Source organism: Zootoca vivipara, chromosome 1, assembly GCF_965207765.1.
Source record: "Zootoca vivipara chromosome 1, rZooViv2.hap1.1, whole genome shotgun sequence".
Taxonomy (NCBI): Eukaryota; Metazoa; Chordata; class Lepidosauria; order Squamata; family Lacertidae; genus Zootoca; species Zootoca vivipara.
The window spans coordinates 118,427,244-118,441,870 of record NC_142582.1 but is presented as its reverse complement, the minus strand read 5'-3'; the positions used below and the strand labels follow the sequence as shown (position 1 = coordinate 118,441,870).

Sequence of the window (14,627 nt, the reverse complement as noted above, 5' to 3'; positions counted from 1 at the left end):
CACCACACAAAGGAGCTTTTAAGCTCTCCACCTTGCTTGCATTTAAATTGTGGGATTTCAACCAGCGGCGTCCCACTGGGTATGGTTGAAATTTCGCAAGTTAAATGCGCACAAGATGCAGTCCTATTGCATTATACAAACACTGCCTTTGCTGCACCTGCAGAAAACCTTACATTTTCAAGCATTTACGTAGAGATATTTCCCGGTCTGCATCTATACTGCAATTATTATTATTATTATTATTATTATTATTATTATTATTATTATTATTATTATTTGCTGCTTATGTGTTTTGCTACCCTGGGCTCCTTTCGGGAGAAAGGGCTTTATATAAATAAACAGGTAAACTAAAATAAGTGGAGCTCATGGTAGCCTCCTTTTCTGATGCTCCTAGCTGTCACTGGTTTATTTCCAACTACAGACTGGTGTAGGCAACATCTTACTGGTGCTGTCGCCATATATGCCGGGGTAAAAGAGAGGTCATGGCGTGAGGCAAATTTAACGTGGCCTTTTGTGGAAAAGACCAAGTCTTAACTATGCAGCCCCAGCGCATTCTATTTTATCTTATGTACTGTGACACAGACTGGCCTGAAAGTTCAGCATAAGTTCATATGTGCCGCCAGGAAGATTCTTCTGGGCACCTGGCCCTTCTCATATCCAACTTTTGCTTTTATCTGAGGACTGGTTTTTGCATCACCAGAGCTGAAATCTCAGCCTTTTTGTTAGGTGTTTTCCCCCCCCTCTCCGGCACAGATCTGTTGCTCAAGTGTCAATATGTTCCCTTGAAACGAAACATCCTGCTGTCCAAGCCATTACATGCTGATTATGGTTTATCGCTGCTGTGGAATCTTCCGCTCCTCCATTTGTCTAAATTGGAGACATCTTAAGCCCCTGTTGAGCAACTAGTCTTCTTGGAGGGGCAATTTTGAGATGTGAGCAGGCATTGGTGGGCTGGAGTCTCACCCTCCGCTCCATCCCCTAATGCTTTCTGGCGAGTTCTGTTGCCATAGAAATGTATTTTTCTTCTTCTTCTTCCCCTTGTTTCCATCTCTAGTCTAGTAACGGAGCGGGCCCAGGCGGGGCTTGTTAAAGGGGCTGGATTTGGCTCAGAAGCCTCCGGTTGCTAACACGCTTCTTAAAACGATTGCTTTTATCCTGTTTCTTAGCATCTAGAACAGGGGTCAGCAACCTTTTTCAGCCGTGAGCCGGTCTACCGTCCCTCAGACCATGTGGTGGGCCAGACTATTTTTTGGGGTGGGGGTGGGGGTGGGGATGAACGAATTCCTATGCCCCACAAATAACCCAGAGATGCATTTTAAATAAAAGGACACATTCTACTCATGTAAAAACACGCTGATTCCTGGACCGTCCGTGGGCCGGATTGAGAAAGCGATTGGGCCGCATCCGGCCCCCGGGCCTTAGGTTGCCTACCCCTGATCTAGAAATTCAGCTCATCCTTGGACACTTCTGTACTTCTGAAACTACTTGCATGGCTTGGCCTGTAGGGGAATGAGGAATAATGCTCTTTGGAGAAGCGCAGAGAGTTACACATAGCAAGCTGTCTTTTACCAAGTCAGACTATTGGCCCATCTAACTCAGTTCTGTCAACACTGACCGGCAGCAGTTCTACAGGGTTTCTTTCGCTGCCCTGCCTGGAGATCTACCTGGGAAGTTTTGCATGCAAAGCATGTACTCTTCCCTTGAGCTACGGCCCTGACCCAAGTTCACATTTGCTATCAGGATTAATTTCCTTGATTTTTTTTAAAAAATCTTTTTTTATTTAAATCAGATTTTTAAAATAAAATGATTTTGAAGGAAAAATCTTTCTAAAGATAGTTTTCTATTTAAGTTACAGTATAGTCCAAAGGCTATTCATCAGGAAATACGGATTTGTTTTAAGTTTTTCATGTGTGCTAAAATTCAGTCGATTTAATTTAATTTAACCACATCAGTTAACAAACATCAGTTAACAAACACAAATTTGACCACATCAGTTAACAAACATGGATACATATGCTATAATGTTATTGTTTTAGTTAAACCAATTGTTTAAACTGTTATTAAAGAAATGATTATTTTTCTCCTTCCAATAAAGTACAGCAGAAAAGTTGTCCAAATATTGTGAGGTTTAATAAGATTCATATTGGTTGCATGTGTTGCTCCTCCTAAAGAAGTCTGGGAATTGCAGTTTGGAAATAGTGCTGAGGGGTTTCTCTTGAAAGACACTCCCTCACAATAATTTCATAATTATCTGTATATGTATTTCTAAGAGTATAACCAAATCAGTAATTTTTGATATAACTGTAGAAACTACTCTGAAAATTTATTATTCCAAAAATGAAAAATGAAACCTTCATCTGGTTGTAAATATTAAGATTATACCAGCAAGTGGCTGGTTCTAAAGGATGATGCTTTAAATCAAGTTAATAAAATTAATTATTATTATTATTAAAAATCCCCCCACTGCAGCTTTCCAACAGCATTGAAGCCCATAAGTTATTCACCAGCATGTTAAAGGCAGAATTCATGCATGGATATACACACACGCAGAGCAAATTATAAGGGGATGAGTATGTTTGGGGCAAAAAAAAAAGTCTGGAGACTCTTGGGTGACTGTGAACATTTTTACCCTTGCCTTCAAGTAAATTCCCAGAGCAGCTTACAAGGAAGCTCAAATTGCAATAAAACAATTAAGCTACTAAAAGCTTCAACATCTATAAAAGAAGCTCATAAAACCATTAGCAGAGATAAAACAGACTAAAATAAAAGACCCAGGAAAATAAAAACTTGTTTGCCACTTGCTACAATGACATCAAGGTAGACACAAGTCGAGTCCTCCTGGGGAGATGATTCCATAGCCAGGAGGCCTCTTTCACTGGTAACCATTCACCCCATATCAGACATGAGAGGAACGAACCATTGGTGAAGATTTCAGTGTACAGAGAAACATATGAGATAAAGGCACTAATTGGGGGGGGATGGGCAAAGGAGCAGGCTGAAGAAGAGAATTTGCAGAAGCAACCAAACACTGAGATGAGAGGAAGATTTGGCAAGAAACCGTGAAATTGCTCGGCAGAAAACAGAGCAGGTGGGTAGGAACAAAGGACGTATTCAACACAGAGAGATCAGAGTGACGTGTTGGCAGCTCCGGCCCAGAAAACAGTCAAGGCTGAGGAGTAACGAGATAAAGAAAACGATAGAGTTGTGGTAAAGCTGGATGTTACGAGATGGAAGAGGATGCTCTGGAGAAGAAAGACCAAGTGATGGAACAAAGAGGATAAGAGGGTTTGAGGAGAGTGAGATTGGGAAACATAGGAAGGTGGTCTATACTGAGTACTGGTCTACCTAACTCTATTGTCTACATTAACCATCAGGGTTCTCTCCTACCCTTATGTGGAGATGTCAGGATTTGAACCTGGGACCTTCTGCATGCAAGGCAGATGCTCTACCACTGAGCTACAGTTCCTTACCTAACAAGCTGCTGGGGAAGGAAGCATATGGGAGTGGGTGGAGTGAATGATGGACTGAATCTCTACTACTTTCTTGGTCACCAAATACCACCACCTAGAACGGAGTTTGCGGAGATCTGCACAACTTGTAGCCCACCAAGACAGGTGAAGTCCTGTGGCCTTTATTGAGAGTATTGGTAGCCAAGCACTTGGGTGGCCAAAATTCATGGCAGGCAGGCTGCAGTCAACTTAGTCAGTAATTAAAAGTTTTGTCCCTCAATTTTCAGGGCCAAAGCCTCTACCCCAAGTGGCTTGGCGGATCCCAAGTTCTTCAGTAGCTCTGGGGCATTTTTGCTTCTTCAGAAATGGCTGCACAAAAATCAGGATGCCATGAGTCCATTAAGCAGCCAGCGTAGTTGCAATGCGTAAAAAGCCTGTCTATTTGGTGTGGGTGGAGGAACACATTAAGCCTCTTAAGCAAAGACAATACGAGACCTGGAATACCAGGCATTCTTCAGAAGAGGAGGGAGACCACCTGCCAGATCAAGGCACCTGAGATCTGAGGTCAGTAGTAAATTTAGGAGGTGGGGATTACCGCAAAGACAGGCTTGTGAGCTACGTTCCCACGCTGTGGTGGAGCTGTGGACGCTGTGAGCTGTATTCTGGTATGTGCAAAAGGACTGCTACCATTATAAAGGTGCCCAAATTGCTCGCACACTCTTTCCCTTTGAAACAGAGAAAACCACAGTCTTAAACCATGGGAAACCAATTCTCCCTGTGGCCTTTATTGAGAGTCTTTACTCGTTTTGAAATCTTTCTTCTTCCTTTCCCTCTCCTCCAGGGACAGTCTATATGTTCTTGTCATATTGCAGAGAATTGATCAAAAGTGATCTCTGTGGGAAGCAGAAGATGCGGAAGACTTGGTCTGTTTGGCGAAAATAGCAAAATACCCAGAGTGGAGTTTCTCTGAACAGGATGGGGTGTATGCAGGGGTGCCAACTTGAGTAAAATATTGGGTGGGGCCAGGTAAGGCCTATGCTGCGCAATCAATCACAATCAAGGCAATGCCCATCAACTTTGGGGGGGCCCCAGAGCCCTCAAGTATTTTCTTGGGAAAGTTTAATGGGAAGGGAGGGGAACAGGAAACTAGTTTTCTTTGAACCACTGAAGAAATCCGGGCTGTATTTCTTTGCCACGATTTTGCTTTCCTCTGGAATGAAAACCTATCAGTTCTGACGTGTGACCAGGCATGGTTACAAACGTTTCTCTTATGATACTTTTATCACTGGGATGACGTGTGGGAATCAGCCTTGACTCCGAAATGAGTTGTGGGTTTTAATCTTCGGAGAAAATTTGCCGCGTAAATAATACAGTGTTATGACTTCGCACTGAAAAGGCGATACATCTCCTTGTAGCTGGCTTGTAGCTGATTTGAAAATGATGTTATGACTTCTTGCTTCTGGGTTCCCTTAAAAAAAAAAGGCTGTGCATGCTCACTGATCACTATGGAATGAAATTCAATTTATCAACTAAGGATTCTCAAGTGCCTCTCCGAATTTAAATGGGAAAGTTATTATGGTGCATCTTTTTTAAAGAGCCTCCTGTCGCTGAGTGGATGGATGTTCGCTCTTTTAACTACACTACCTGCAAAATGAAAATTATGCCATATATCTTTTCCTTTTTTTAAAAAAGAGCCTTACAATGTTTAGTGGGTCCTCTTAGGAGCATTACTGCAATTCAAAAATAGGCTTTGCTTGGGTTTGACAACTGGCAATGCAAATCTCAAGTGCTCCAGGGATTGGAGAACAAAGATATTGTGTGAATTCTCTTGCTTAAAAACAGATGAATGCATTCTGGCTGTGCGACATCAAAAGATGCAGACAGTGCCAGACTATCCACTAATGTCAGGATGATGTTTTTGATAAAAGCTTTAGATGACAGGCGTGGATGGCCAAATTAACGGTGTCTGGAGTAACACCTGTCACAGCACTACAGTTTTATCAGGTTTTTATAAAGGTACAACCCGAATCTTTTTATCATATTTTGAGATTCACGACAGGCTCGTTGTAAGCATCTTGGGTTTAGAATCTCATGTTGAATGCAGATAATTGTGTTTCTTTCAGCTTATAGACAGAGAGAACATTTCTCTCCTTTGAGGGTAGCAGAACAGCTGGTTCACACATCCATGTCTTCAAGGACGAGCGTGATGACTTGTACGTGTGAATGAGCCACTGCAGATCTAGCACCACAGATGGAACTCTTATCACAAATTCAATACAGCATTACATAAGGGCCCTGCTGGATCAGACCAAAGGAATCCTGTTCTCACGGTAACCAGTGAGATGCCTGTGGGAGGCTGTGGGTTCAAATCCCCATGACGGAGTGAGATCCCATTGCTCTGTCCCAGCTCCTGCCAACCTAGCAGTTCGAAAGCACGCCAGTGCAGGTAGATAAATAGGTTCCACTGTGGCGGAAAAGTAAATGCTATTTCCGTGCGCTCTGGTTTCCATCACAGTGTTCCATTGCACCAGAAGCGGTTTAGTCATTCTGACCACATGACCCGGAAAGCTGTCTGTGGAAAGCGAGATGAGCGCCGCAACCCCATAGTCCCCTTTGACTGGACTTAACCGTTCAGGGGTCCTTTACCTTTTACCTTGTGGGGGGCTTGCAAACAGGGCTTGACAGCAGCAGCATTCTCTCAACTTGTATCCTGTTATCAGGAATTCGGAATCAAATCCTAGCCATCATGGCAAGTAACTGTTGATAAGGGGTACTCAAGAATCCCCATGTCCAATTCCATCATCATCATGATCGTCATCATCATCAAAATGTGTATACTCGGAGATCTCAGGGCGGTTCACAACATTATTCCAGTTGTAAAGCTTTTCATAATTCTTCCTTTAAAATACCAAAGTTTATTGCGTTTTTGTGCTTCTTTTCACCAGAGTTTTGCCCCTGTTAGCAGAGCTGCTTTTGGTGACAAGCACCAGGTACCTGCAGCCTCCACCCAACCCCATTCCACGGAATGATACAGTCTTGAGCATTGTGGGTAAATAAACATGGCGGCCCATTAACAACAGTTCTGCTGTAGAAGCAGCAGCAGCAGCAAGGGAGGCATAAGCCTATACTGCCTAATGCAGGGATGGGGAGCTTGATGTCCTATCAGGTGCTGTTGAACTCCAACTTCCATCAGCTCCAGGGATGATGGGAATTGTGGTCCTGTGACATTTGGAGGGTCATAGGTCCCTCACCTCTGTCCTAATGGGTAATGAATGGTGGGCATGAATGGCAAAGCACCAAGTATACCCATATGCACTAATTTGTTACTAACCTGTTTCAGAAATCAGACTACACGGGGACTCATTCAATTCCATTTTACATTGGTTCTGAAACAGCTCCCTATGACAACGGATCATAGAGTCCAATAAAAATAAAGGGAGCTCAAGAGTGCGGTAGCAGGTTTGCTTCTTGCACTCCTGTTTGAAGAACAGTTAATATTGCTTTAAGCACGAGCTGGACCTGATCAGAAGAGTATGTGGAGAATCTGACCTGCGGAGTCAAAAGCCGAAAGGTCATGTATGCAGTTGAAGTGTCTTTGTACTCCTGATGGGTGTGGGGATGCCCTCTGCGCCATCGCAACTGTTTACACAGTTGTTGCCGCTTAATTAAAAGTCCTTTAAAACGATGCTGCTTAGGAATCGTTGTTTTTATTATTGTTCAGTTAGGTGCTTCTTTTCTCATTAGAAGAGGTATTGTTGTATTGAAATGCGACTAACTGGATAACGATCTGTATGAAGTGCTTAAGGCTGCAGCCCTTTGCCCGTTTATAGGGACGCAATCCCCAGGGAACTGCACTGGAACAAAACATAATGTAGAATACATGAATTCAAATATCGTAGGCAAGTCCAACTGCCAAGAGACTGTGATCTGCTCCCACTTTGCTGGGACATAGCAAGGGGAGCTCACCCCGTCGCAGGGATTCGAACTGCCAACCTTCTGAACAGCAAAGCCCAAGAGGCTCAGTGGTTTAGACCACAGCAGCTAGGGAATCCCTAAGGGACAAAGGCTCCGAGCCTGAGGATTGGGGGGGGGTCATTATGGTGAATGGGCAGAGGAAGAAGACTGGGAGGAGGCACAGTTGGGATTTGAAACACAATTGCACTCAATAGGAATTACTTCCAAATAACAGGCATATTATTATTATTATTATTATTATTATTATTATTATTATTATTATTAAACTTTTATACTGCTTAGTTGCCCAGGTGGCTTCTAAGCAGTTTGTACAAGTATAAAACCAATCACAAAAACTCACATAATTAAAACACACCATAAAACCATCTCATCAAAACATTCGCATAAGCATGCACAATTCAAAAGTGCAATAAAGCAAGCCCATTGAAAGAGCACAACAATTACAACACTTAAAACAGCAATTAAAGCAGGAGGTTCAAAGTCTGGAGGTTAGGGGAATGCTTTCTAAATAGGTGTGGCAGAATGCTTTCTAAAGAGCTGGCAGAAAGCCAGGACATATGGGGCCGCTCATATTGCAGCAGGAGTGCAACATGTGAAAATACTCACCTCTCTGTTAGTGCAAACAGATCATTCTCAGGCCATCGTAGAAAATAATAATAATAATAATAATAATAATAATAATAATAATAATAATAATAATAGGGTTCCGTTTGTCACATCTCAACGCACTTACTGGTAAAGGGCGGGAAAACCATCATTCAGGTAACTTGATCCAGAGCTGTTTAGGTCTTGACACTTGAGTACCAGGATCACAAAACTGGTTCAGTGGTTAATAGGATCAGGCTGTTGGTTGAAGAACTGGCAGAGTTAAAATGTAATTAGTGCAGCTGATAGTTGTTTTATTTTTTTCTAAAGCTACTTTGGCTATAAAGGACGGACCTTCATTCTAACATTATACAGTGGTACCTTGACTTACGGACCTTCATTCTAACATTATACAGTGGTACCTCGACTTATGAACGACTTGACAACCAAATTTTTCGACTTACGAATGGGGGCAACATCTCAACATCCGGAAAAAACCCGCGGCGGTTTTAGATAGGGATTTTTCAACTTACGAATTTTTAGATGGGGTTGCTTCGACTTACGAATTTTTCTGTTTCCAATGCATTCCTATGGGAAATCGCGTTTCCAATGGCGTTTTTCGACTTACGAATTTTCCAACTTACGAAGGTGCCTTCGGAACGGATTAAATTCGTAAGTTGAGGCACCACTGTAGTAGCAATTCCCAATTTAACAGGTAAAAGCTATAGCACTCTTCCCTCAGTGTCTTTTTAAGACCTCTAGATCAGGGGTCGGCAAGGTTTACCTAGCCTGGGCCGGTTCACTCCAGTGGAAATCCCTCCGTGAGCCGGATTGTGTGTGTGAGAGAGACTGCCCGCAATTTCCGGCGTCTATGCCGATGCAATTTCAAGAGTCTGCACTGATGCGATTTTTGGTGCCTGCGCATGCACAGACACAGTTTCTGGCACTGCGAAAGTGAGTCCCTGCGCTGCGCTGTGCCATGCCGGTTTAGCGCAATGCGCAGGGACTTGCCGAGCGGGCGACTCGGTTCAGGGGCGGCTTGTAGGTTAAAGGACCCCTGTGGGCCGCTTGAGGCTAATGGGCCTTAGGTTGCCGACCCCTGCTCTAGATCAAGGATGGAGAATCTGTGGCTCTCCAAATGTTGTTCAACTGCAACTCCCCTCTGTGACCATGCTGTCTGGGACTGATGGGAATCGGAGTCCGACAGCATCTGGTGGACCACTGGTTCTCCATCCATGCAGAAAGTGAAAGCTTGAATGTGCTCAAATTTATTTAAATATATGTAAATTAATCAGATGAATTGGATTACTTGGGTAATCAGTCAAAAGACCAGCTATTAGTAGGATAATAGGCCTTTAATTTGTTGATAGCGCTCCTGTTTTATCTTATTGCCTCCCCCCACTTTTCTCTGCCCACGAAGAAGAAGAAAACTCAGCAGGATAGCTCAGCTGGTAGAGCATGAAACTGTTAATCTCAGGGTCGTGGTTTTGAGCCCCACAATGGGCAAAAGATTCCTGCCTTGTAGGGGGTTGGACTAGATGATCCTGGGAGTCCCTTCCAACTTTACAATACTGTGATTCTAGGAAGATGAATTTCATATAAGCTTTCTTGTGCTAAACCCCCCCCCATGAGAAATCATAAATACAATTAGATTATATCTGTCTTTACACCCACACCCACACCCACACCCTGTATGGTTGTCTACTATACAGAAATGGTTACACTTTAAAAAAAAGCTAATATTTTTTTTAAAAAAACAACAACAACAGCAACACTTGGTGATCCATGTAAAAGTAGGATGAAGGATCTGTGGCCCTCCAGCTGTTTCCAAACTCCAGTACCCACCAGTGCCAACCAGCTGGAGTCTAAGCAAAAGACCATCCTTGTTCCATATATTAGATACACTTTAGCACTGAACTATCTCTAAGAAGGCATGAGCTGTCACCCGGCAATCAAATCAAGAGTCAGCCAGGCAGTTTGGACTGGTGCCTGTTGACGTTTTCATACTTGGGAAATTTCCTCCTGTGCTCCTCATTGTTTCTGGGGGAATACACAGCCGGTGTTTATTCTTAATTAGACCTAATGTATGTGAGAAGTACCTAGATAAATGGCAGATTGAGGCTTATCCTGCATGCATAATGTGGCAGCTAATAAAGCGGGGGAAAGAGGCATTGTCTTGCTGAAGCCCCCCTGGTTTCTTTCCTCTCCCATTCATTACCCCCCCCCAAGTCCCTTTGCACTTCCATGGCAATGCAATTGGGCCTTCATGCAGGTGATAATCTGCGATGGAAAATCCATTCCATGGATCATCAGCCCCGCACATCATGCTGGCAGCATTTAATAGCGGTCAGCTCTTGATGGCAAAAGTTATCTGGCTGTTGTCTAAAGTGGCGGGGCGGGGGGGGGGGGAGTCCCTTTGGAAAGCCAAGCCGATGTTAACCTGAGCTGTTTTAAGATTAAGATTAAGATATCTTTATTGTCATTGTCCCCTTGCGGGAAAAATGAAATTACTCAGTTGCTACATCCACTCAGATAAAGCATTCCGCATAATCAAAAATTACAAAACCTAATTAAAAACAGTAAATATAATACAAATAACAAGTAAAATAAGATGACTTCAAAGTCCAGGCTTTCCATTTAAGGCCAAAATCGCTCTAGAGAAGAAACTGTTCCTGAGACGGCTCGTTCTTGCCTGCATAGTTCTATATCTCCGTCCCGATGGCAGGAGCTGAAACAAATGGTGACCAGGGTGTGTTGGATCTCTTGATATGTCTAGGGCTTTTCTATGGCACCTGGTAGTATAGATTTGTTCTAAGGGGGAGAGTGAGCAGCCAATAATGCTCTCTGCTGTTTTAATAATTCTACACAGCCCTGCTCTGTCCTGAGAAGTACAGCTTCCGTACCACACACATAAACCGTACGTGAGCTCGCTCTGTATGGCACAGTGATAGAAGGCAAGCAGCAGCTTTTGTGGAAGATGGTTTTTCCTTAAAATTCTCAAAAAATACAGTCTCTGCTGCGCCTTTTGGTTGAGCTCTGCTTTGGTTGAGCTCTACTTTGTACGGTTCTCTCTGCTTCACTTCAAATGTAATGTAGAGCTTTGGGGTCTCAACATGAGGCTCCCCGCACCTTATTATCCCTTGTGCAAAGGAAACTACAGCAAAAGAAAGGAAGATTGCTCATATGTGGTTACAGCCACCACACAGCTCCTTTGAGGAAACACATGTCTCACACTTCCTGCTTTAAAATGGCATAACTAGAATGGACTTTTCATATATAATAACAAAAATATAACACAACGCACACCCTGGCCCCGTAACATTAATATGAATTATCCTTATCACGCCATAGAGCTCCGATGCTAACTAAGGCAGGACACCACCTCTTTCCAATGAAGCATATCCCTGTTTCTTTTTGTAGCTTGGTTCTTTTGATGGAACCAACTTTGGGAATGGGTAGGGTGGGTGTCTCCGGGCCTCAATAAACCAATTGTACTGGGTGTTACAGATAATGGGTCGTTGCCTTCCTTGGGTGTCCCACTGTTGAAAGCCAGCCGCGATGCTTTGATTTCGCCGAGCTGTAAAATGCAGCTGCTTAGACCTGATGGTTGAGCGCAGGCATTTAATTCTTTGCTGTGGGTGGGAGTGATGAGAAGGCCATCTGTTCCTGTTGAGACGTGTGTGGCCGGAAGCTTCTGGGAAGGGAAATATCAGCATTCAAAAGCCAGCAATACCATCTTAAGTTGTTAGTGGGTGACATCCAAGGCTCAGCTTGTCCAGCATCCTTCTTACCTTGACCAACCAGATAGCCCAAAAAGAGGACATGCAGCCCAGGGATGGTGAACCTCAGGTCCTGAGCCCCCCTGCCCCAGGCCAATCTCTCTGGTCCTCAGGAATCCCTCAAGGCCACATCCCTCAGCAGCCCTGCTTTATTATTGCATTGCATTTCTATCCCACCTTTCCTCCAAAGAAGTCAAGGGGGCACACATGGTCCACCCCCTCCTCATTTTATCCCCGCAGCAACCCTGTGAGGCAGGCTAGGCTGAGAGGCACTGATCACCCAGTGAGCTTTGTGAGGGTTTGAACCCTGGCCTCCCCGGTCCAGCCCCCTAACCTTTGAATGCCTTGGAAATCGGACACTGCTTCTTGCCTGCTTGAATGTAGGGTATTTTCTCCTGCTGAGCAAAGGTAGAATTATCCGTGTCCTTTGCCTCTGGACCTGTCATGTGCATAGCTGCCAAGTCTCCCGTTTTTCGCGGGAAACTCCCGTATTTAAACCCGTTTCCCGCTCTTATGCCGAATAGAAAAAAGATCCCATAAATCCCCCGGATTTCCTACCTGCCAGGCAGGCTCCTTCTGCGCATGTCTGGACATTCGTAGAAGTGACTTCTGGTGCCGCTCTGCCCATGTCTGGGCACCGGAAATCGGGCAACGGCAGCACCGGAAGTTGCTTCTACGCATGCCCAGACATGCATAGAAGCGACTTCCGGTGCTGCGCCGCTGCTGATCCCGGATTTTTCTTACCAGGGGTTGGAGGGTATGGTCATGTGGTCTCCACCAAAAGGTCTTCAAGAAGGAAATGTGGTCCTCCAGCTGAGATTGGTTACTCATCTCTGCTGTCATGGACTTGCTGGCACCAGCCAGGGACCCCCCCTCCCCTCCCCAGGGTAAGAAGGCTCAGAGCCAGGGGAGTGGTGGTGGGACGGCGATTTATTTACTTGATTTTTTTTGGGGGGGGAGCAGCCACTTAGCCTCACTTGACTCCAGTGGCTGGTACCTATAGAGGCATATTGACTCCCAAGTTTGGAGCTTCCATTTGACAATGATGGCTAAAGAGCGCTTGGCTGAAGAGCCCTCCTTGAAATTCCATAACCCGCTTCCAATGCTGTATAAAGCAACAACCATCACCACATCTTGTGGCAGTGAGTTTCACCGGATGATTGTGTGTTGTGTGAAGAAATACCTTCTTTCTGGCTGTAAATGTGCTGTGGTAGTGGGTTTACTCTGGAAGGTCTGGATTCGAATCCCCACGCACTCCTAATAACCTAGGAGGCTGCTTTACTCTGCATCGGACCCTTGGTCCATCTAGCTTAGTGTCTCCCACACTGACCGGTAGGGGCCAGTCCACACTGACTGACCAGCCACCCTTCCGCCTTTGGACACCCTGGTCTGTTTGCTGCTTTTCCAAACCTCTGTCCCAACCGCAAATTCACATAGTGTGAGAGGATGAGTGATGAACAGGGAAGTCTTGAGTTCAAATTTTGCCCCAGCCAAGATTTCTCTAGCTGCCTTTAGGAAAACCACTATCTCAGTTTGAACCCCTGGTCAGCAGTATGCAAATTAGGCTGCTCTACCTCACAGGATTGTTGTTGTGCTACTGAAGTAATGCATATGTGACGTGCTTTAAGCACTCTGCAGCGCTTTGGAAATGTCATGTTTGGTTACTTGCGACAACTGTAAGGCCCTTGGTTCCTTTTCGGGGTGGGGATGGGGACTCCGGCAGGGCTCATTCTGCCCCCTCGCTTTTAAAATGAGAGTTCTCTGCCACATTTTGTCAGTCTCTCCATGCTTGTCCCACTTCAAATAAAACACTTTAGGAAGCTTGTTAGTAAAACTGGCTCATGCTCGATGTTCCTAAATTGACTTTTAATCTTCTCAAATCCAACAACTTGCAATTATAATGAGGCTCTGCTAAACGTTGTAGAAAATATTTCTGAATTCCTCATCTTGTTTTGTAAGCACCTGATCACATTGCTGAAATTGATTTAATTTAAGTGACATGATTGACCTACTTTATACTCTAGTTTCCTTTCTCTCTTTCTCTGCTCCCCTCCCCCCGCCCCCGGCCCCAATTTTGTTGTTAAGGAGAGGCTTTAAAAATGCTGGATATTACTTTGCATAACACGGGGGGGGGGAGCTTTTTTCTTTTGCAAAAGCCAAAACCTTGTTTTAAAGTAGGATGATCAGATCAAAACTTCAGTGCTTTAATTCTGATATTCTATGTTCTATGGCAGTGTGAAAAATGAGAATAAGACTGCGGTTCTCTGAGCAGCCTAGTACAGCTAGGGACATTTTCTTCCAAGTTAAACCTGAACGAGCTGCGTAGGAAAAACCTTTTAGAATGAGGGCTATCTCTTAAAACAGGGATTGGCAAGGTTTACCTTGCCTGGGCCAGTTCAGTGGAGATCCTTCCATGGGCTGGATTGCATGCCCCCTCCCACAATTTCCGGTGTCTCTGCGCAGATGCAATTTTCGGCGCAGCGGAAGCGAGTCCCTGTGTCGTGCTGTGCTGGTTTAGCTCAGTACACGGGGACTTGCCGAGCAGGTGGCTCAGTTCGGGAGCGGCTCGGGGCCGGTTAAATGACCCCCATGGGCCGCTTGTGGCCCATGGGCCTTAGGTTGCCGACCCCTGTCTTAAAATAAGTAACACCTGACTGTATAAAATACAATATGCAAATCTGTTGTTCTGAAAGTTGAAGAGAGAACAGCAGTGTTAGAGATAAAAAAAGAGGTTCCCACAGCAGCATCCTTCTATTTTTAAATATTTAGGATTTTATTTACCATAAAAACAACAAGAGAGAAGCTTCCCCAGACCTTGGGGGAGGGAGACACCTGCAAA

The 14,627-nt window shown here is 44.5% G+C and overlaps 1 protein-coding gene and 1 non-coding gene across 4 annotated transcripts in view; one reads left to right on the top strand and one right to left on the bottom strand.

The window, feature by feature from the left end:
• The window catches only part of CCDC85C (coiled-coil domain containing 85C), a 168,510-nt gene that overhangs the window by 54,491 nt on the left and 99,392 nt on the right, over positions 1–14,627 (top strand). The window lies entirely within an intron of this gene.
• TRNAA-UGC (transfer RNA alanine (anticodon UGC)) lies at positions 3,395–3,466 on the bottom strand. The gene has a single exon. It is a non-coding gene; the product is annotated as a tRNA-Ala (tRNA).